The sequence below is a fragment of the Arvicola amphibius genome, chromosome 10, assembly GCF_903992535.2.
Source record: "Arvicola amphibius chromosome 10, mArvAmp1.2, whole genome shotgun sequence".
In the NCBI taxonomy this organism is placed as follows: domain Eukaryota; kingdom Metazoa; phylum Chordata; class Mammalia; order Rodentia; family Cricetidae; genus Arvicola; species Arvicola amphibius.
In genome coordinates, this window is record NC_052056.1 from 123306046 (window position 1) to 123330341 (window position 24296).

A 24296-nucleotide genomic window follows, 5' to 3' on the forward strand; every position below is an offset into this window, starting at 1 on the left:
TGCAGTACAGAAGGAAACACCCAGTTTGAGGTGCAGGCGCCCACAGCAGAGGGAAGGGACTGACATTTTGGCTTAAACCCATCAACTTCTTAACTGGCTCTCTCCATTTTCAACAGATCGAGAAAGAGGAGATGTGAGTAGGAGCTAACAGTACAGGTGGCTGGCTCCAGAAGCAGCCACCACATTTAAAAAATGGCCAGGGCCCGTCCACAAACCCAGAAAGGCTGTGTGGCCCTGCCCCCAGGGAACTAGCTCTCAAACTACCAACCACCAGGCAGCAATGCCATCACACTCCTGTGTCACTCTGGCTGGGGGGCCCTAGATACCAGAGACCACAGACCCACTCTGGAGGGGAGCCACATAACAAAGTCAGCAGGGAGAGACTGGGAAAGGTCTTGAGGCCAAGGCTGCTGCTAAGCCTGGGGAAGATGCAGGGTGGCATTGGGGAAGAGGGCATGCAGGGTGGTCCAGAGGAGAGCATTGTGGGGTAATACAGGGTGGCACTGAGGAGGAAGGGATACAGAGGAACTGCTTCCTTCCTGCATGCCTTCTGTCCCTAGGATTCTCCTTCATAAACAACCACCTACAAAGATTCAGGCCGCTGAGGCATCCAAGGTCACACAACTGGAAGCCATCTGTCTCTTAAGAGCCCAGGGTCTTGGCCCTGATTTGATCTGCTAAGTTTTACCTAGAATAATGGAGGCAGAATCCCAATGCCACCCCTGACTCCCCGTTGGAGGCACACACCCCTCTTTGAGGCACAAGCAGTGGGGAGCAGTGAGTCTGATCCTCTCAGGGCTTCTCCACTCCAAGGCTGGGAGTCCTGGGCTGGGGCAGCTCTCTGTGAGGAACGCGGATGTCTGGAACAAAGCAAGTCAAACAGACCACACAGCTTCAGACAAGGCTTGCATACAGTCCTCACCACGGCCACAACATCTTGTACATCAAGATCAGAAAGCTAGTCTGGGGAATCAATTCAGGCACGGCTCTGCTCCTACACACTTCCCACCCCCAGCTTCTGTGTGTAACCTGGAGAGCTCACAAGTCATTTCAGGGAAGTCCTCTGAAGGTCAGATGGGCTCTGACTCAGCACAAAAGTCATGTAGGTGCCACACACAAGACTGTAGGTGGCTGTGTTCCGGTTGGGTACTTCACAAAGCCGTGAGGCAAACAGGCCTGGGGCTTATAGCTTGGTGTGCAGACTCTTGGTGCAACAACAGCACCGTGAAACGTGGGCAAGCCAGCAGGGCAAGACTTCAAGGCCCTAGGACAAGGCCAAAACATATCTGGTTCTCAGGAAAGCAAGTGGGAGGACGCAGGTGGCCAGCTTTGGAGAGAAAGAGGAAAATACATAATTCTAGAACACATATTTGATCTTTCATAAAACTCACAGATACACAGGGAGCACCACAGTCTCCTGTTCAGGGAGCACCGCAGTCTCCTGTTCAGGGAGCACCGCAGTCTCCTGTTCAGGGAGCACCATATCCTGTTCATAGACGAGCAAGGTCTGACAAGAGATCTACATGCAGTTGGAGGTTAGTTTGTCTGTTTTACTCTGTTGTCTTTGAGACAGGGACTTGAAAGGCGGCCTGGAGCTCCAGACTTGCCCTTGTATGGATCACTGGTATGTACTACTTTGTCCAGATGGGTCTGTGACTTTTTTTTTTTTTTTTGGTTTTTCGAGACAGGGTTTCTCTGTAGCTTTTTTAGAGCCTGTCCTGGAACTAGCTCTTGTAGACCAGGCTGGCCTCGAACTCACAGAGATCCGCCTGCCTCTGCCTCCCGAGTGCTGGGATTAAAGGCGTGCGCCACCACCGCCGGGCGCTGGGTCTGTGACTTTTACATCCATTTTAGGACCCACAGACTGAGAACTATTACACGCTTTACTAAGGCACATGTGCGCCACAGGTGTGTCTGAAGCTAAAGGCTCTTAAAGCCTCTGTCCCGCTTAACGCACACTGCTGGGGACAGGCTGCCCTGTGCCCTGCTCAGCTCCTAGCTTTGCCTGAGCCGTGGGGAAGCCTCACCCTGGGCCTCTGTCCAGGACAGTATGAGCAGGAAAGGGCCAGGACAACCTTGCAGGAGCCCGGCTTCCTGTACTCGCACCACCTACTACAGGATCCTGTCTCCACTCCACAGGAAGCTGGGGGTGGAGGCTGAGCACTGTGAGGAGTCCTGTACACCTGACCACCTTGCGGGCCACCCTTGTGCTAATCTCTGTCCAATTTCACCCTGCAGCCCAATCTGGTGCCAAATTACAGCAATCCTCCTGCCGCAGCTTCTCAAGTGTTGATATTACAGTGCAGGACCTACGTGGCAGGTCTGAGTTCCAGCCAGCCTGGTCTGTGTACACAGTGAGTTCTTTCAAGCTCCATGAGGACAGCACTAGACACCCAATTGCAGATGAGGCCCAGGAGGCTATGAGAGGTCGATGAACCCCTTCACCAGAGTCAAGATTAAAGCAAGGCCCAACCTGGGTTGGGCTCAGAGACCATGCTGCCTCCAACTTCACTCCAGGTGGGATTTGAGGGCACAGGCGGAGTAGGACGCCACCTCCAGAACATACAGGCTTCCCTTGTGGTGTCCTGAGGACAGCCTGGGAGCGAGCAGAGCAATGTCCTGCAGCATGGGCACAAATCCCACTGCAGTGCTCATGTGCCAGGTCACTTTCTCCTCTGGGACTCAGTTTCTCTGTGAGACCTCCAAAAGGAGGCTGAACTCTGTTTCCTGCACCTGGGCTATGCCAAGTTGCAGGGACAGGACCTACTATAGTCTGGTACCTGAACTGATACCCCCACCTAATATTTGTTACTATTCTGCAGAGCTGGGGATGAACCAAGAGCCCCATGCATGTTGAGAAAATGTTCATCACTGAGCCCCACCCCAGGCTATGGACCACATTTAAAAAGCAGAGGGGTCGCCCCATGTCTGTATAGTGGAGTCCTCAGACCAGAGGCTAGGAAGTGAAGGAACACAACACACCCCCATGCTGGAGCCTGGGTCACTCAGCACCCTGCTGAGGGCTGGCCCTGTGCTCCTTCTTCCCTGTGACTCTGGAGCTGAGTGGGGGAGGCTGCATGAGACTTAGCAGAAGGGAATGTAACAGCTGGAAGCTGCATCCTAAACACCCTACAGGAATAGTATCCTTCACAACACCAGCCTGCCCACCCTTGCTTGCCCAAGGGGCTCATTCATGTAGGCTGCTCGTTGCTCCTTTCCCACAAGCTCATGCGGTATTACAAGAACTGGAGGTTGTGGTCCATGAGGCCTGGGGGCTCAGGGCACAGGAAAAGCCTGTGGACAGGCTGGGATCACATGTAGCTCTGTTCTGCCAAGGTCCAGCCATGGGAGGAGGGAAGTTAACAGAGCAATCTCCGTTTCCCATCTGCACACTGAGGCTAGGCTGCTGCATCAGGGGCTCAGTCTGATGACTAACACAGGGCAGGATCTGGAAGCTACCAACTTCCCATCACCTGGCCACTCACTGTTATCACACCCATCCCAAGGTGTGATTTTGCCTCTTTAGACAGGTGACAATATCTCAGGACACGTCTGGTTGTTACAACCAGGGATCGGGAGGGGAGGAGGTTGTGATACTATCTATCAAATATCCTTTGCCAGTGAGCCCCAACCCCAAGGAATCATTTGGAACCAAACTGTGTCTGGAGAGGCTCAGGCCTCAGGTCATCTACATGCAAGAGAAACATAACGTCTTTCTGCACTGTGTCAATTCCACGAGGCTGGTTCACACTGCGAACACCTGCTGCATGCCAGGCTCTGCTCCAGCCAGAGCCACACTGGTGAACTGCCTATGCACACAGCCTTGCAGGGACCCACCACTCACTTGGAGAAGGCCATCCTGGCAGACATTTAGGCTCCTCTGTCTTTGATGCACAATCCACCCATTAGAAGGACCCTGTCCATGTATCCCATGTCACAGTTGCCCCAGGCAGTTGCTGGACAGCAAAGGATGGGGCACCAAAAGTGTAGGAGTCCCACCCAAAGGATCTGAGTCCGTCCCTCAACAGCCCCACATATCTGCACACCAGACACCCTGCTGACTCCACACTGAGGGACCTAGAGGGACCCAGAAGGACACGAAGCTGCAGCTGGCTCGCTCCCTGCTGCACAGATGATGGAAGCACCCCAACCCTCCCACCACACCCCTTGGTTCTGTCAGCACCAACCTTGGGCTGCTGAACTCTGCCATCTTCACCAAGCTGGTGACTTCCCCCATTTGCCAGATGTGGCGATTTAGATTGAAGGAGGCGTTTGGACAAACAACCCGGCATCCGTTACCTCCGAGGCCCCTGCTAGCTTTGGCTTCTGGATCTAGTCCCAGCAGGATCCCTAGGCTGCCTACTGGCCTGGTCACTCAGGCTTTCAGAGTTTCTAGGCATAAAATTAAGGAACCCAGGAAATAACAGAACATTTCTGAAGGAGGAGACAGCCTGTGGGCAGGGCGTCTGGGTGCCAATGGCCAGGCTGCCCTAGGCCTGCTCATGTCCAGTCATGCGGGACTGAGGACAAGCTGGGCTCAGAGAAAGCCTGCTTCCTCGGCGTGCTCAGGGCTGGGTTTACAGGTACACTGCACCATGCCTGGCTAAGTAGTCATCTTTTCCAAGTTAAGTACAAGAATCTTTGAATCCGGGGACCACCTTGTGCCTCCTGCACATCTCAACCATGAGACTGTCTCCAGGGCAAACACCGTTCTACACTTGGATTAAGACTTACAGTTGGAAAGGGGCAGCTGATGCCTCAAAGGCTGCACATGCATCCAGCTCTCCAGGAGTGATGTGGTGCCTGCACTGACATCTACGAGCCCCAGTGCAGTCACAGGTCGTGTGACTCCTGTGGTGGACGCACTTGCGGCTAGGTACCCCCTCAGGTCCCGCAATTCTTCTGCCTCAGTCTCTGGACCCCTGGGGATACAAGCTTGCATCTCTAGGCCTGGTATATCAATGACTCTGAGGCTCAAAACTCCCATTTCCACCTCCTACTGACCAAACAATGCCCCACAGGAAAGGAGAGATTTGTGATGCCTCCCACAAGTGATGTGCGTCCAGGATATACAGAGAGCTCAGTGAAATTGGCAGGCAGAAGGAGAGGCAACCTGGCAGACCAACAGGTTAAAGAGAAAAGCATTACCAAACCCGTCAGCCAGGACTTTCTATTTCCTACCAGGGAAATGAGCTAAGGGCATCGTGGGATCTTCCTGCCTGAAGAAGATGGCAAGAGCAGTGTTGGCAAGGACAAGGCACAGTTTCCAGCCCATGCCACCCGGCGCTGACCCCAGAGTCACACCTCATAAACCGGCTGTGGGCCAATGGCCTGTGGGAAATCTGCAGTACTACAGACCCACGGGCTGAAGGCGATGCTTCTCTGCCATCCAGAATGTCCCTGGCCAAGGACACACCATCAGAATTACATCAAGTCAGTCCCCAAAGTGCATGTACTGAGTGCTCCCAGCAAGCTCTGCTGGGAACAACCTGGGTGCCTGTCACCAATGGGAAGGACAAACAATCGATCACAGATCAATAAACACGCCAGACTGGCCAGGAGGAAGATGCCAGGTAGTCATATGACTACACCAACCCATGACAGCGGACTTTACAGAATGGAAAAGCAACACAAGAAAGTCAAAAATGGAAGGTACCCTCAGTCGGCTGGCGGGGCTGAGGCATGGTGTTCATGGCTGGGCACCTGCCACTGGCACGCTGTTCCGGAGGAGCACAGAAGCTCTCTTTCATTCTCTCATCCATGGTAACACATGCTGAGGCTTCTGGTCATGCCACCTATGTGTCACCTGGCACTGACCCCAGACTCACACCCCATAAACCAGCTGTGGGCCAATGGCCTGTGGGCAAGCCGCAGAGGAGCTGCCTGCCTGTCCTCATACTCACCCCAGGATGCAGGACAAGCTGCTCACAGGGTCTTTCCTGGTGACATTAACCTCCAAGGTCTGGGACCAGAGTTTCCTCTGCTGGGCTGCCCCCCTCCCCACAGGCTCTGCTAGGGTATGGAGCCTGTCCTTGCACAGGCTCTACCTACATCTTCCAGGGTGCTCTCCTCCTACCACCTAAGCTACTGGGTCACCAAGCCATGTTAGGATCGACACAGCCCTGAATCTGCTATTGCTACCACCCACAATGTGGGGTGCCGGCATATTGGGACCCACTTCTTTCCACCCACTCTGTCCCAATCTACTTCAGGAGCCCTTGCTAGCCTCTGATGCTACACTGTCTGCTCAGCTCATTTCCCAGGAGCCACCAGGGCTACCAAATGAGAAGCAGTCAAACAAAACAGAAGAGAGGAAAAGGAAAGGGAAGGAAACCAGGCAGACAACTGGGAGTGTTCATTGCACAATTACGAGGACCCAAGTTCAGATCATGCCCACAAAAAGGCTGGGCGTGGTAGTTTGTGTGTGTATGTGTAATCCTGGGGTTGGGAGGGAATACAGAAGATCTCCGGGCTCTCTGGCTGCCAGCCAGGCTCACTGTGAGCTTTCTCAGAAATAAGGGGTCAGTGGCTGAGGAAGACACCTGACGTCAAAATCTGTCCTGTGCTCACATGTGATCCCCCACCATGACTTCTGCCCCTGCCCAGGCCCCTCATAGGCCTTACCTGGCTCACTCCCCTCTAGCTACTTGGCCCCTTGATATTACACACACACTCACACACTTACATACGTGCACGCACACACTCAAAATCAACTCATCAGGGCCTAGGCTCACGACCTATAAGTCTTCAAACCTTCACCTGGTTCATCTTCCGTCCCTTCTCACTTTCACCTTTTCTTAGGCGCTCTTTAATTTTTATTATATATGTTTGTGTGTGTATGGATATGTACATATATGTTATGTATGCCACAGTATGCTTGTAAAGGCTGGAGGACAACTTGCAAGAGTGGGTTCTTTCCCTTCACCAAGTGGGTTGTCAGGACTGGCAGCAAGCCCCTTTACCCACTGAGCCATCTCACCCACATCTCTAGGGCTTTTCTGACCACCCTCCTCCCTCTGAGCCTGCTGTCACCAACCCCCACTGCAGAGCCCAACCCGAGGGTCCTCCAGCACTCGCTGCCTCCTCCCTCACAGAGCTGGCGTACAGAATTCCATGTTCCCTGTCTGAGACTCTGATCCTTCTTCAACAAACAGCAACCAAGCAAGGTCTCACTCCTCATCCTGTTCCAGCCCCGAAATCCTCCAAAAACAGAAAATACTGAAATCCCTACATTAGGACCAATTCCCCCAAGTGCCTAGACCCCAAGCTCCGTTCCTGTCCCAGCTGCCATGTGGGAGCAAATTGGAATCCATGCACACAACCCCCTCTGTGAGCCCAATCCAGGTTCCTACTTCTTGTGTACCCAACTCTTAGATCCCCCACTTTCCTCCCCTATGTGGGCGGTATGAGGCACCACCCCACAAGGGTGAGCTCCCGCTTCAGACCCCATCATTATGGAGACTGGCCCTCCAGCCGTGCACTCTCCGCCCCCAGCACGCCCCAGGTGAACGCACATGACACAGGCCTATCCAGTCACCGTTCTCCATCTCTAGTCCACAGAGGTGGCTCAGGATGGACACGTGACCGGCCCAGGTCAATGGAAACAAGATCTTTTAGACCAGTGGTTCTCAACATTCCTAATGCTGGGACCCTTCAATACAGTTTCTCGCATTGTAGTAACCCCCAACCACAAAATTATTTTTGTTGCTACTTCATAACTGTAATTTTGCTGTTATGACTCACAGTATAAATATCTGATATGTCATCTAGGTGAAAGGGTCATTTGAGCCCCAGGTTGAGAACCCCTGCTCGAGAGGATGAAGCTATGTAAGGGCACAGGGCCTCCTAGAGGCAGCAGCCAGCGGCTGGAGAAACAAGGTAGCAGTGTGCAGCCGTGGGGTCAGGCTCTGGATCCGGTCAACGGTGGCGCTTTCACTGTGTCAGCCGTTTGCTAGACCATCTGGAGTTGGTCTATATCCCTGCCAAGTCCCAACTGTCTAGGTGACATCCCCGCTATCACACCTGAGCTTCCTTTATCCTCAGGAGTCCAACCGCTCACCTCCCCTCTGTCTCTGTCACTGTCGAAGAGACAACTTCTCTCAGTCCTGCTGTTCCCCACATGGCTCTTGTGGGCTGAGGGGTTGGACAAGGTTCTGCCCCCTCCCTCTCTCTCCACAGCTGATACAGAACTCAACAAACCCTCAGAGGCACATCGTGTACCTGAGGCCACTCTACTGACCAGCACGGAGTTAGACAAGGAGAGATTCATGAGAAAAGAGGCCTCACTGTGTCTGGCTCACTCTTGTCTCTGAACAGGACAGCTGAAAGCCACCTTCCCCACACCACAGGACATCAGTTGCCCCAGCACCCCACAGTGTGGGCCTCTGCTGAACCTGGAGCAGCAGCGGCGGCACAGCCCAGAAGTTTCACAGTGGGTGGATACAATTTGGGGGCTTTCAGGAACTTCTAGGGACTTGGCACTGTTCTGGCTGAGACAGCTAAGCTGGCAGCACGTTCACTGAGAGGACTGAGACTGAGACTGGGGAGAGGATTGCCCAAGAGGGAACTACAGCGAGACATCCCCAAGAGACAGAGTGTATGAGAAGAGCGTAGCAGAGCGCCCAGATCCAGCTGTGCCTGAAGGTGGAATGTACTTCTTACCCCTTTTCCTGGTGCCAATACAGTGCCTCCAACCACAGCCTGTCAGAGACAGGCACGTACAGACCTTGGCACCACTCCACTCACCTTAAGACCCACTGTAAGTTTTAGACAAACAGGCGTTCACACGAAGAAGCAAATCTATTTCCTGTCCTATATGTAGACTGCAAGTGAGGGCTGGTGACAGCTTCCCACTCCCCTTTGCCTTAGGTAGGTGCTCCTGTGTTCTACACAGGCCGGGCACTCTGGAGCATATGGTCAGGGAGGTCCAGGCTTACTTGGCAGATCTGATCTAGAATGTTCCCAGTCAACTTCCCCTTTGCTTCCCTGGAGGGGTGGCTTCATTAACATCATGGCCCAGTGCTTCACTGTTGTGGAGGCGCAGTGGCCTCTGTCCACAGGAACAAAAGCAGAGGGTGACACATTTGCTGGGATGGGTTCCACCTCTTCTGTGGTTCAGCCTGAAGGCACTGGGCTTTGATCTTGTGGGGACCTGGAACATGTCATTATAGGGTGGGAGCAGAGCTCAGGGGGAGGTTGTAAGTATTATTAGATAGGCTGGGCTCAGCAAGCTGATGCCATACCTAAAATCCCAGTACAGGGAGGCTGAGGCAGGAGGTTTGGGAATTCACGACCAAACTGGGCTACACAGCAAATCTGAGGCTAACCTGGGCCACAACACACACACACACACACACACACACACACACACACACACACACACACACACACACAAAAGACTCAGCTTTGAGATGGCATCTACCCTCCCAGCTCCCACTCAGATAGACTGTTAGCTCCCTCCTCCTCCTCCTCTTCTTCCTCCTCCTCCTCTTCTGCTCCTATACAACAAAAGGCAGACAAGTCAGAGGGTCTCTTAAATTCTCTCTTTTTTTTTTTTTGTTTTGTTTTGTTTTTTCGAGACAGGGTTTCTCTGTGGCTTTGGAGCCTGTCCTGGAACTAGCTCTTGTAGACCAGGCTGGTCTCGAACTCACAGAGATTCGCCTGCCTCTGCCTCCCGAGTGCTGGGATTAAAGGCGTGCGCCACCACCGCCCGGCGGGTCTCTTAAATTCTCAAACTGTTCAGAACAAGAACGCTTAACTAAGTCCCAAGAGGCACAGAACCAATCTGGAGAGGGTGAGGGTCCTTCTAAAGGACGGGGTTCTGAAGAGTCCATGGGAAAACACTGGCTATCTCCAGGCAGTCAAATGATACCAGGGAGGGTCCCTTAGCATCTCTGAGTCTCAGTCTCCTGCTCTACAGAATGGGTGAAGAACCATCCAATCCTCAGGAACCACAGGACCACAAGCTGTGATTGTCACATCAATGAACTCCACTGGGAGCCTTCCTCTCTGGCCACCTGTGGGTCCTTTTTCCTTTTTTTTTTTTGGTTTTTCGAGACAGGGTTTCTCTGTAGCTTTGGAGCCTGTCCTAGAGCTAGCTTTAGTAGACCAGGCTAGCCTCGAACTCACAGAGATCCACCTGCCTCTGCCTCCCAAGTGCTGGGATTAAAGGCATGCGACACCACCGCCCGGCTCACCTGTGGGTCCTTGAGAAGTTCCAAAGACACAGACCACCCAGAAAAAGGTGAGACAACTGTCCAAGGTGCTCATGGTCAGAACCTCTAGGCCAGAGGACTTGAGAGTTGGCTAGGGACACACCTACCCACTGAGTCCCTCATAGCCCTTCTCCTGGATGCTCCTTGTCCAGAAAGAAAGGTGGAGACTCAGAGCCCAGAGAGCAAAACCAGAAGACAACTGAGACAGGAGGAGGGTGTCCCACGCTCTGGAATGTGCATTATCACCACACACACACTACACCTGGGACAGTGACCTGCCACACCCCCCCTCCAGGGGCTTCCTGATGACATATGCCAGGCATGCAGCTGTCCCTCTTGTGAGTCCTGGACCCTGTGGCTGCACAAGAGGGCAGTACTATAGCCTGAGCTCATACCCACGCAGAGCGAGAGCCTGGGTTTGAATCCATGCCTCTGTCTTCCCAGCCTGCAACTGGGGCAGTAAAAACAACACCTAGTGGCAGAGGGGCATGGGCTCGCAGAAAAACCTCAGCAGAAGACTGATCATACACAGAGGCTCAGCAAACACCAGTGCGCACGCTGACTTTGGCACACGACACTAGTTTTCCTATGCCACCCTCCAGCTGTCTACTCGCGAGGCATCCAACTGGAGCCACCCGGGCCTGTTTCCTCGGACTGCCTCCTTCCCGGGACACCACCACTTTTACTAGACTCCACATGCCCACCCTTTCCCCAAATCACCAATCACATTAGCTCTCCAAGGGGAGAGAACAGGTCTGCCCTGCTCGCTGGTGGATGTCTGGTACCCAAGGCACCTCACAAAGCCCATGGAGGCCAGTAGTGCCGGTATTTTTCCGTGACGGTTAATACTGCCAACCTGACGAGACTGAGAGCCACGCAGGAGACAGATCCCTAGGCACCGCTGCGAGGACATTTCTGGGTTGGGTTAACAGAGCAGTTAAGACCACCTACATATGGACAGTACCATGCCATGGGCTGGGGTCCTAGGAGTAAAAAGCAGGAAGAGATCTGGGTGCCAGCCTTCACATCCCGGGCAATGTGACCAGCTGTTCACACTGCTGCACTAGGACAGCCTGCCGTCACAGACTGCCCTCAAACTGCGGCCAGCCATCAGGTGTTGTCATGGCAACCTTTCACAATGAAGATGTAGGGACGATTAAAACAATCAAATGATCAAAGGCCACACCACACCAAACTTCAAAACTTGAATTGGAGATGGGGACTAGACCTGGCCTAAGTGCTCACACTCCCAGCAGGGGCTGAGGGTCTTCTCTAACATCTGCAGAGAACATACCAAAATACCACCTAAGGATAATGTCCACAACATCCTTCATGGTGTCGGCAGATGTGTGGGAGCTCAGGGGTCAGAGAAGGGCAGACAACAGATAGAATGAAGAGAGAGCTGCAACATGGGAATGAACATGAACCGTCTGGGAAGTCAAGAAAGGAGACAGGAAAGGAGAGGCAGCCGAGACCTTGCAAGGCTCCCAAGGTTCAAAGGGACACTTGGTGTTAGAGTCAGGGAAAGACGGCCTGGGTCTGAGGGTGCAGCAGGGCAGTGAGGCACAGCTGGGCCCCACAGGCACTTCCAGCGTACCACGTGTGCATTTCACAGAGAAGTCACAGCCTGTGAGAAAAAGTACCTATCTGAGGTTTTAGCAGGAAGGGGTTGGAGGAGTGGGGTCTTCATGTGCACTCCAGTGCCCTCCCCACTAGGAATGAAGACCCTGGGAGGTGACTCCACTGTGTTCAGCAGACAGAGCAGACAGCCAGCTCCACCGCGGGGAAGCAGAGCTTCCACCACAGGGAGGCAGTGCGGTGCATCTGCTCACCCCAGCACCCTTACTAAGTCCCAAGGTTCCCACAGGGACTTAGTGGGTGACATCCCCAGTCAGGGCCTGCAGGTCTTCCCCTCCCTCCTAGGAGGGCTTTCCCAGGACAGCCTGGCGGGCCTCCTACCCATCAGCTGAATATCCTCCAGACTCAGTTGGCGTTCCATGCCCATCCCCCATTCTTCACGCCAACACTAAGTTGTTCACTCTCAGACCTCAGTTTCCCTCTGAGGGAAAGACCCCAGTTTTTAACACATTTTTTTTCCTCCCTAAACTCCAAACTCTTCACCAATAAATACATGTTGGGTATGGTAGCACACGCCTTTAAATTCCAGTACTTGAAACAAAGACACAGACAGGTGGATTTCTGTGAGTTAAGGCCTGTCTGATCTACATAGCAAGTGCCAGGACAGCAGGGACCAAATAGAGAAACCCTGCCCCCTGCTCCCATCTCACCTCCCTTCAAATAAAAAAAAAGGCAAAAGGCACTGTGGGCCTACGATGTTCTTGGACAGAGTTAAATGACACTGGACAAAAAAATGCCCTTATTGTGTGAGACTGTCAGGAGTCCCAAGTATTAGTAATAAACACACTGAGTACTGGAGCCTACTCAGACCAGAGTAGCCTCCCGTCCCACAGGCACACCCTACTGAGGCTAACCCTGGCTTCCTCTTCCTCCCACAGCCCTGGGGCAGGAAGGAGGGGAGGCCAGGGGAACAGCCACATCAACATTCCCCACAGCTCCAAGAGAAGGGTCTGGATGGAACTGACGGCAGGATGTCAACCCGAGTCAAAGGAAGTGGGAGAGAGGAAGGGCTGTGCCTGTGTGTGTGCAGAAGGGGGCAGGGGGGCAGAAGTCAGAGACAGAGCTGGAGTCAGGGATGGGAGATACAGAAGACAGAACAAGGGGCAACACAGTGGGGCAGATATGAGACCAGGGAGCAGAGGCAGGGGAGCCTGAGACACACAGATGAGGAAGACAGAGACCAGGAGAGACCAGAGACCATAGGCACAGGGAAAGACAGGGAGAGGGCAGGGAGATGGCTCCGTGAGTAAATTGCTTGTATGTGCAAGTATGAGGGCCCGAGTTCAAATCCCCAACACCTACATAAAAGCTGAGGCAGGAGTGTAACATCTGCAATCTTAGCTTTAAGGGTAGGGCATGAGGACAAACATATGCCGGGGGTTGCTGGCCTTCTGGTCTGGTGGAAACGGTGGGTGCCAGATTGAATGAGTAACACTTTCTCAAAAACTAAGATGGAGAACCACACAGGAAGACACCCAACATCCTTCTGTGGCAGGGGCAGAGAAACAGAAGGTGAAAAGACAGCAAGAGGACAACAGAGATGGCAAGAGACACACACATGGAGGACACAAGGCAGGGACAGTCATTCTCAGAGAGAAGGCACTGGGGAGGCAGCCTGAGGCTTCCAAGGTCCAGTGCTCACAGGTGATCTAGCAGAGCCAGGGGACTGGAGGGAAGGAGCTGTGGTCATCAGAAATTCCCAGGGCAAAGAGCCCCAGTGCCTGTCACGGTAACCAAAGCCCATGCCAAGAAAGGTTATCTGGCTATACCCAGAACCCTCTACTCTTGGTTATTTTCTTATTAAATGAGTCAAGTCTTTTAAAAATATTTTCTTCATCCTTCCCCCACTTCCTGATACTTTGAGATGGGGTACAATCCAGCCTGGTACGGGAGGCTTACCTGTGACTTAAACTACCTCCAATTTTAAAGCCCCCCCCCAACATGTGCCACCACCTGACACCCCACAAACGCAGCAGTTCATGCCCTGCCAGCTCTCACAGGTGTGGTTCTCCCCCTCCAGGATGCCTCCTTGACTACCCCATCTCTGTATCACACCTTCAATGAGTCTGGCTCCCTGGTGGCTTTAAGGGTAGCCTTGCAGCATCCCCACTGTACTGCCTTTCTCTACCCCATGTCCTCTCAAGACCTATCATGGTCCCTAACTCCCACCGTGGTCTGCACACATTTGTGAAGTCTATGGGAGGAGAATAAAGGCCCCTACCTGCCTCAGATAGACAGAAAGCAACTTGAAATGGCTCTGGGCCCTGTGACCGCGTGACAGGCTGCCCACCCAAGCCACCTCGCAAACCCCACAACCTACTTCAACTCGACTCAGGGTCTTCTCCAGGGACTCTAGCCAGTGTCCCATAAAAATAAAAAACAAACAAAAAAAAAAACCCCCAAAACAGAGCTCACAGCACATCATGGAGCCAAGCTGAGGAGACTCAACAAGCAGAGCTAAGCACAGACGGACAGACTACAATCTCTAGCAGACTCTCCACAGGATGCTGCAGGAGCTGAGGTCTCGCAGCCACTCTCCAGACTACACCAGCCCTCGGATGTCATACACGTCCAGAAGAGAGCTGATCAGGGACAGTACCCCATACATACTGCATTTTCCTATACACCCATGACAGGGTTCAATTAATAAAACAGACCCCGTAGGAGATTAACAAGAATTACAATAAAATTTATTATAATAAATGCCATGATGAAAGTTTGTGCTTTGGGGAAATTACTGAGTAAAATCAGGCTACTTAAGTCTTCTGGAATATTGGCAGCTGATGTCATAACAGATAATTAGGAAGTGACTAGTGGGCAGATAACATACATTGTGGATACACAAGACTAGAAATGAATCAAGTCCTAGTCATCAGGGCAAGTTCTTAAACCACGGGCCCTGCTTAGAAGAGCCTATGGTCTAAACGTACACACTGCTTTTCCCTAGAGACTTCCATTTAATATTTTCAAACCACTGCTGACAGAGTAACTGGAAATTTGGGAAGGAAATATGGGGGAACGTACTATGTGATATGGCAGCCACAGATAAAAGGTAGTCAGTGAGCATAAGTCCAGAACAAGATAGGGCAGGACCCACAGACTCTTGAGTCCAGACCTTCACTGTTTCAAATGAGCTCTTTAGAAACCAGCATGGGGGAGATGTTAAGCACCTAACTCCCCAGGTCCCCAGGAACAAGGGGTCCTCATTGCCTCTGGATCTGGTAGCAGCTTCTTCTTAGGGAGTTGCAATATGCTCTCATGCTACTGAGTGTGCAGTGTCTTCTGGCCCAGCAGAGGTGACTGTGCACAATGGTACATGGGGTCTCTCTCTGGGCAAAACAGGTCCTACATGTGCTGGCTGCCTCTGACAATAATCAAGCTTGCGTGGCCTCTGAAAACTGACTAGAGGCCAGCCTTAGTGCTTGGGAAATAAGAGGTGCAGCTGCTGAGGACAGAGATGGGAGGGGACAAGGTCCCTGCTCACAGAACCCAGAACTGGACGCACCCCTGCTGAGATGCTTAGGGCAGACCTGAACCCACCGAGGACATGTTCTGTGACTTGAGGAGTGTGAGGGGGGACACATCACGGAAGATAAAGTAGTCTTAAAAGATGTTAAGCAATGGGAATGGCTTTAAGACACAAGGAAAGCCCTGGCCATCCACAAAGCCTTGAAGCTCTCAGACACCAGTTCAAAGTTCTTGGGGCCAGTCCTGAGTGTGTAACATTGGGGACAGGTGGGGACTACAGAGATCAGGACAGTCCAGGACAACTGAGGGAGCCTCAGGCTGCTCAGTTTAGAACTGTAATTTTTCCCTACAAATATCTGAAAGTCAGTTCAAGTAAAACCAGAAATGCAGCCAGGGCCCAGTGGCACAGGCCTGTCATCCTAACTCCTGGGAGGCTGAAATAGGAAGATTCAGAGTTCAAAACCAGCCTAGGCTACAGAGAGAGTTCTAGGCCAGCCTAGGCAATTTAGTGAGATCTTATCTCAAAATGAAAAAAAAAACGTGAGTACTAGATTGGGGCTGTAGTTCAATGGGAGAGAGCCTGCCTAGCATGCAGAGGACCCTAGGTTCAATTCCCATAACTACAAAGCCAACTGACCAACCTAGAAAAGCCACATCACCGCCAAGGAGCTAAACAAAAACCACACACAGTAAACCCCTCCCTTAGCAGGAAGAACAGGCCCAGAGTGGGGAAGCGCCTTGCCCAAAGTCAGCTGTCTGGAGGGAGCTGGGACTTAGAAAGTCCTGTGTCCACCCTGCCGCTCAGAGGAAGTGAGACACAGACAACAAGCGTGCAAACAAGTAGCTAATACTTGTAACCGATGTGCCCAGGGGCTTGTGTGCCGGGCCTTGGCCTCAAATCTGTCTAAGTGGCATCTGGGTGACCCTGCAGCGGCCACCGTGGCCATCTGTGCCTCTGCTGTGGGGAGAACTGAGTGAAGGGCTAGAGCAGGCCCTGTGAGTGTCAGCCAGGTTTGGAATCACTGACTCCGGTAGGGAGGCTGGGGCTCACAAAGGGCAGGCTCGAGATTCCGAGGAGAGCCCATCTCGCTCAGTTTATGTCACCATCTCCTCCTATCCCCAGGAGGTGGCAGCCACTTGTACTCTGCTCTGCAAACTCAGCCCAGGGGTAGCAAGCAGCAACAGCTCCAGGCTTTGTTTCCAAGTGGAGTGGTGGTACAAACGCAGGCTGTGCCAGCTCTCTGACCTTGCCAGCCTTCTGCCACCAGCCAGCCTGGGTCAATAGCCTGGTAAATGTGAGAATCTACTTGGCAGCCGGGCCACCAGTTCCATCTCCCCAGCAGTAATGTCCTCCCTGGTCCTCCTCTGCAATTTCTGGGCTTGGCCCAGCCCTCCAGCTATTTCAAATGACTCATGCCCACAATTCCTCCTCAGCCAGCGGCCTAGGATGTGAGAGAGGGGTATCCCAGACTTCTGTGGTATGTCTGCAGCTGGGCCAGTTATGGGCCATGAAGCACAGCACCTCACAGACAGCAGGGCACAGGAGGCAGGAGGCAGGCACAGACTGCTGCTCAGGAGAGCTTCTGTGAGGTCACCTGGGAAAACAAAGCCACCCAAGTCATACCTAAGCTCACAAAAAGTCACTGTGAAGCCATACAACCCACACTCTAGCTACAAACACACCCACGGTGTCACATGGGTAATGCACGGGCAGCCTCCTGGAGTCTAAGGTATCACATATTAAGCTCTGAGGATGTACACCCATTCCTCCAACAGGGACACAAGGCTTAGAGGTTTCCCGTTCCCTAGACTGCTTTCTTCACCAAGGAACTCAGGTAGAATGAGGGAGCTACATCTAGTGCCTGGGCTCTGCTCTTCCAGTTCTGTCACCAACTACAACCAGGTGGCACCAAGTTGGACCTGGGGACTAGGACCTGCAGGGTAATGTTTTAAACTCGGCAACAGGTGACTACGAGAAGCCTGGGCTGACCTTCAGAAATCAGACTCCCTTCAAGAATGTGGCTCAGGGCTTTGCAAACATCTCACTGGGATCATGCTATGCTAGCCTGAGGACCCGAGGCTGGAAGTCCCTCATTTCTGGTACAGGCTGGGTATGGTAGCGCACAGATTTGATTCCAGCAGCTAGGAGGCAGGCAGGTATCAGTCAGTTCCAGGCCAGCTAAGGCTATACAGTATGACCTTGTTTCAAGAAAGAGAGAGAGAGAGAGAGAGAGAGAGAGAGAGAGAGAGAGAGAGAGAGAGAGAGAGGAGGCGGGGAGGCGGGGAGGGGGGAAGGGAGGGAAAGGAGGGAAAGGAAAGAAAGAAGGAGGAGGAGGAGAAGGAGAAGGAGAAAGAGAAGAAGAAGAAGAAGAAGAAGAAGAAGAAGAAGAAGAAGAAGAAGAAGAAGAAGAAGAAGAAGAAGAAGAAGAAGAAGAAGAAGAAAGAAGAAGAAGCAGCAGCAGCTGCAGCAGCATCAGCAGCTGGCCTCAGCAGCATGCGCCTGCAATCCCAGAGCTGGGGGTCACGGTGAGTCAGGCAGGTCCCAGGGGCACTCTGGCCAGTCAGTCTAAGAAAAATGGCAAGTTCTGCATTTAGTGAGAGCCTGTCTCAAAAATCAAGATGAAGAGAATACAGAAAGACACCCCACATCAACCCCTGGCCTCCTCAGACCCACAAATGTGCATAGACACACACCACCCACAATAATTATAAAAGGAATGCAGTTTGGTTGACAGAGTGCTCTCCTAGCATGCCTGAAGCCCTAGGTCCCACCCCCAACACTGAATAAAAGTGGTGCAAGTCTGTAATGCTAGCATTTAGGAGGTGGAGGCAGGAGGATTAGAAGTTAAAGGTCATCTTCAGTTCCATAATGAAGGCCAGCCTGAGTCACAGGAAACCCTTTCTCTCTCTCTCTCTCTCTCACACACACACACACACAAAAAAAAAAAAAAAAACCTTTACCTCCCTTTCCATGGGAAGAGCCCTGACTGACCACCTTCTGCTGCCTCTCCTTGCCCAGCACAGGGAGGGAGGGTGGGAGGAAAAAGGAGGAAGGAACGGGTAGGTCCAGGCCCCAACACCACCAGGTACTGCAGATGCTCCTTATGTGCTGGTCCCAGGACTGCCCCAGTGACATGCCAGCTACCCTTCAGTCCATTGATGAGATACTTGTTTTACAGGAACTAGGAAATCACTAGTAACAAATTCATTGAAGCCAGGAGTGTCCTGACTTCCTCAAAAGAGACTATACACACTCAGGACTGTGGGAACCCTCAAGCCAGGCAGGCTGCACATGCCTCTAATTCCAGTATCCAAAGGTGGGAACTGGAGGGTCAAGAGTGCAAGGTCAGCGTGGGCTACATAAGACCTGGTCACAACCATCACAACCATTATGTACCACAGTCGTGTGAAGCGGTAAAGCACTTTGAGAGTTTGGCAGCTCCTAAATATGTTAAGCTTTAAAAGGACCCTTTAGCCCAAGAACCTCACTCCTAGGTTAAGTATTAGATGGAACTGGAAACATACATGTACCAAGAAAAAGATGTGCACAACACTCCCAGCAGCAGTATTAATCACAGCCAAAAAGGAGCACCAACTCACTGGCCAGCTACAAGTCATTGAACAAAAAATATATACATATGGTCTATTCACACTAGGAAATACTATTCAGTCATAAAAAAGATTAAGTGCTGTGGTGGAGACACACCCACACCCCTTCGAATGCCTGTAAGCCTATGACTCCATGAACCACACAGAGAACTATCCAGAACAGACAAGTTCACAGACAGTCAGTAGGTGTTGAAGAGAGTGGCCAGGGCCTGGGGAAGGAGGTTTAGGAGTGTTAATGAGCGCTGCTTTGGGGGATGTGAAAATGTTCTAAAAGGAGACAATGAGGACAAGTGATCTAAGTATCCTAAAACTCACCTAAAGTTCACTTCCAAAGGGTGAGTTGTATGATTAGAAAGCTGTTATGAAATACTTCGGTATCGTTTAAAAAACAAGAATATGGTAAATAGATAAGCTCGGGCTGAGACGGGTGCAGCAGTCCACGAATAACTTAACAGCTTCTTTAGAATAATGAAACAAACCCAGTTCTGCATCCTCGAAAACGGGCTGGAGAAGGGGCACGTCCCCAGTCCTAAACCGGAACCTCCCGCCCCGATCTGCCCCAGTGTAGAAGGCTGGGCCTAACCATCAGGCAACCCTGCTGGGATGAAAGAAATAACGGGTGGGGGAGGGCTGAGGAACAGAGTGGACGCAGGGAGAAAGGGGCACCAACTCTGGGGTGGGAGGGAGTGAGGGTCAAAACAGAAAGCCCCTTCCCCAACACGCGCGCGCATGGAACCCCGCGGGGAGTTTACTGCTGTCCTGACTGCGAGCCCCAGCGGCCAGGCACGTGACAGCCCAGGCCTCAGTTTCCCCACGTGTGAAGCAGGAAGCCGGCAAGCTAGTCAGAGCGCAGAGGCATTTGCATTCTAAGAACCACCGTGGGCCGCGACCTCCGCAAGTTAACTTCCCCGCGGCGCCGCGCGGGTGGGGCTCCAGGCCACGCGTGAGACCCTCCCGGCCCCCGCGGCAGCCGGGCCTGTCCGCGCCGCCCACAGTCCCCACCGCGCCGTGCAGCACTGACCTGGCGCTGGCCGAGGGCCCCGCCACCTACCGTGCCCAAGTCGGCGCCCGCGCAGACTCAGGCTCCCCGCCGGCCGCCAGGGAGGCGCCGCGAGGGGCGGGGCCGCGTGTCGTGACGCGAGGGGCGGGGCCACTTGTGATAACGCCCCGCCCCTGTGGCCTACAATTTCACCACGCCCCCTACCGCGGCCCTCTAACCGGAGGATTCCTCGCTTGCCGGGAAGCCCTGGGGGGCCGGGACCTGGGTAGGCCCTGCCCACACGGCCTCGGCCACGCCCCTTCCCCGCAGCTCCACCCCCCCGCTCCGGTAGGGCGGCGCTGCTAGGGGGAGTCCGCGCGCCGCGACGCTAGAGGAGCGGAATCGAGAGCGCCCGCCCCTCTCTGCGCAGCCCCGCCTTCGCCTCCTCCATGGGGGCGGGGCTCCCGCCGCCTCGGGCTGCAGCTCAAGCTCCTGCCACCCTGCGGGCGTTCCCCACTCGCACAGCCTCAGGCAGGGCGTGGCCACTCAGGCCTTCGTTCTGACGCCTGGCGGGCTGGCCGCCCTTCAGGCCAGGCCAGCGCCCCAGCAAGCAGCCAGCCCTAGGTGTGAGCGTGGAGGCTCGTCTCTCACTGCGTCCTCTTTATCCTCTGTTTACACTGTCTATACATGTGTGTGTTAACTGTTTAAAATACATTTCTGGGACCGGAGAGACATCTCGTTTGGTAAAGACACTTGCAATCCCCGAAACCCACGGAGAGGACCCACTCTACAAAGTTGTCCCTGACCTCCACACGTGTGCCATGGCACACACAGTAATAAAAATAAATAAATATTTAAAATAAAAATCTGCGGTTGGCGAGTGGCTCAGTAAGTAACAGCGCCTGCCTCCATGTCTGAGAACCTGAGTTCGATTCGGGACCCACATCATGAAAGGAGAGAATAGACACCCCCGCCCAACAAGTTGTCTGACCTCTGGGGGAGCTGTGAAATAGTATCCCCATAACTACACAAAAATAAACTTAATAAATTTCTATTCTAGTTACAACTAGCCCAAATATACACACACACCAGAGAAGCCAAGGGATGCAGATACGTGTTTGTTATTCATTCATGGACTCCATAAAACAGTGTCCGCCCTGGGGGAGATATTGGACCGCCAAAGTCCCCACCTCGGTGAAGCCAGTTCTCTGCAATAAAACCACACAACATAGCATTTATTGAGTGCACATTTAAAACTCTGGAGTGTCATACTACTTATGGGTGAAGAAAGATATCAAATAAGTGATCAGAAGGGGACTTCTGCTCAAGGGGGTGCTCTGTGCTGGACTTTATGATTCTGGAAGGAAGTCGGATCCCTCAGAACTTCACAGTAGAGTGTGTGTAACTGACCAGACAGGAATAGGGGTCCAAGCTGGTTCAGGGAGGAAACATGGAGTGCTTACATCATAACCTGAAGCTCAGGCAGGGTGGCCTGTGCTACTAGTCACGAAAATCACATTAGTCACAGCAGAGCATGGGGTGGCAGGTACAGCATTCCGCGGGGGAGGGGTCAGCCTGGGGCCCTGCATGAAGACAGGTAGGCAGGGCGTGGTGGAGGTGAGAGGATGCTCCAGGCTCCTGTGCACTAGGGAAAGGAATTCTTGATGAAATGGAGACTGGGAAGGTGTTCATCAGGGGATGATGTGGCTAACTGCTTTCTGTAGAGACCTCTCTTGGTGGGAGCTTCTGGGGAGGAACAGAAAGGCTTTGGTTCATTCCAGGGGTAGTTAAGCATCCCAGAGCAGGCACAAGGGTACAGAGGAAGGGCAAGACAGGGGAGACAGAGCTGAATGGATAGCTAATTTTTTAGGCTTCGTGGCTGCCACCCAAGGTGGCAAAGGCCTCCATCTGGATGTCACCCACTAGAGGAAGTCGGCTCCCTGTCTCCCTTACAGATCAGCTTGGGAATCCGATGTGACATTGAAAGCAGGTTGGTGAACAAGCTCATTTCCATCTTTCCAGGATGGAAACCTCCTTCATCTGCCCGCCAACCGGCTTCCTTAACGGATTCACAGAGCATGGCACTTAGGGGGCCTCCAGAGGATGTTGGCATGGGATAGAGAGGTAGCATCAGTCACACATGTCTAATGTCTACCTAGCCCTGGCCTCTCAAAAGGCTATGTGGAGGTTGTGCCAATGGCTGTGCTTTCTTCAGGCACAGAGCCCGTACTTGGGGCAAAGGGCGTGGCTGAGTGGTAGAGCGCTTGCCCAACACTCTCAGAGCCATCCCCAGCACCACTACGTTTGGCTTTGTTTGGTTTTTAATAACTTTCCACCTGTCTGTTCACACTCCCCAACAGCCTTCTGAGGCTTCCTCTCATTACACACATTCTACAGATGAGGAAACAGTCTCAGTCAGGAAACCTGGTTTGAGGGTTACAGCGGCCTCTTAGTACTAAAGCAAGCTCAGGTCTCTCACCTTCCCAGTGCTCTGGCAGCAGGAGGCAGCTGACACAGCTGGCAGTGGGTCCCTGCTCCAGCAGGCAGCCGATGGGGTCATCATTTCTCTCTGGATGGCCAGGCTTCAGAAAGCACCCTTTGACCTCTGACTCAGGTGACCGACTGCCATGGTAACATCACACACACACACACACACACACACACACACACCCTATATTGTTCCTCAAGCTTGAAAGATGCAGGTTAGGTGCACCACCAGGGAGACACTTTGTCTTCTCAAAGGCCCTGGAATCAAAGATTTAAGGTCTTGGATTTAGTGTGGGGGTGGGATGGGAGTTCCCAGCTCAGTTGAATTGCAGCTGTAAGCCCAGTGTGAGGAGCAGGTCTCCAGGCTTCTGGAGAATCTTCCAGAAAAGTGGGCCCTGCAACCAGCCCCTGTTTTTCTTCAGTGTCACCACAAAAAAACCTCATGTTTTGAGTTGAGATTGAAACTGGGTTTTGATTTCAAAACACATCGTGGCTTTTCACCTTGAAGTTGGAGTTCTTCCCCAGATGGTCAGGACCTCACATTTCCTGGGCAGGCTGGAGTCAGGCCCTGGGGCAGGAGCCACATCTGCTGTGATTACCCTGGCCAAGTAAGTGTCTTTTTCTCCCAGTCTTTATTTTGCTTAGAGTATTTTGTATGCTTTGTTTTTCTTATAGTGTGTCTTACGTGCTTGTAAATTTGCTGGCAAAACAATAAATAAAAAAATAATGACTGTTATTTTCTCCTGGGTTTGTGTTTGTTTTGGCAAGTGTATGTATCTAATCTTAAGGATGCTAACTTGCCCAATTTTTTTCACCTGTCAGTACCATCAAGAAAATATGGCTATCACTGAGCTGAGAGCAACTAGGAAGGAGTTTTAAGATTAATCAGGCTGGCGAATTCCTGGTCTTTCTCCCCTCTTCCCCCCACCACTTTCTCTCTCTCCCCCTGCCCCACTGTTTCCCTGTCTTCCTGTCACCATTCCCCCTCCCCAAGGGTCTCATGTAGCCCAGGCTGACTCCAACTTCCTACATTGCAGAAGATATCCTTGATTACCTGATCCTCCTGCCTCCACCTCCCAAGTGTTGTGATCATAGGTATGTGGTACCACACCCAGTATTTTCTGGGCTGGGATCAAACCCAGGGATCTGAGCAGGCAAGGTGAATGGTTACCAACTGAGCTTCAGCCCCAGCTTCTCTGTTTGTCTTTTCTAGGACTCATCAGACAGACACAAGAGAAAGAAAACTGTCATGTAAAAGACCAAAACTGTTCTTTCAACAACCATAAAATGAAAACTCTGAGTGACCGGATAGCGGTTGAATTGGCGTCCATGGAAGTCAACTTTCTCTTTGTGGAAATATGAGACCATGGTGCATCACGCTACCAGCAGGACCTTGGAGCTAAGCAACTGGGAAAGTTAAGTTCGTGTGGCTCCTGACTGTAGGGCTCTGCTCTGCTACAGCTTTAATTCCTCGACTCAGGAGCTGGTGGCAGGAGGGTCAAAAGTTTAAGAATTATCCTTGGCTACACAATAAATTCAAGGCCTGCCTGGACTATAACATCCAAAAGAAAAACATGGGAGCCCAGGGCAGTGAGGAAAAGGAGAGGGAGGAAAAGAAAGAGAGAAATAGAATGATGGCAGGAATTGACAGCTCCAGGTGGGGAATCCATGGAAGACTGGTGATGTATGTAGTCTCAGAACGTCAGGTCTGAAGGGACAGTGGGGCTACTGATTGGCTGAGAGAAGACCCAGAATGAAACCATTCATGGGACACATCCCAGGGCCCAGCAGAAGGACAGACCAAAATACTTGTGCCTCTGGATCATCCCAGGAATCCTGGTCCACAAACAAGCCTGTCTTCTTACCCAAGATACTGGCCACCTTGTGTGGTAGAAGTGGGA

General features: G+C 52.5%; 1 protein-coding gene across 3 annotated transcripts in view; it reads right to left on the reverse strand.

The window, feature by feature from the left end:
* Window positions 1–20060, reverse strand: part of Tpst2 (tyrosylprotein sulfotransferase 2) — a 36573-nt gene extending 16513 nt beyond the window's left edge. Inside the window, exon 1 of one of the 3 annotated variants that reach the window (XM_038345808.2) lies at window positions 19981–20060. The gene's annotated coding sequence lies outside the window, so the exon portion shown is untranslated. Of the gene's footprint in view, window positions 1–747; window positions 861–19950 lie in introns of those variants that run through there. The other 2 variants (XM_038345809.2, XM_038345810.2) reach the window with 2 other exon arrangements.
* Between the last annotated feature and the right edge of the window lie 4236 nt (window positions 20061–24296).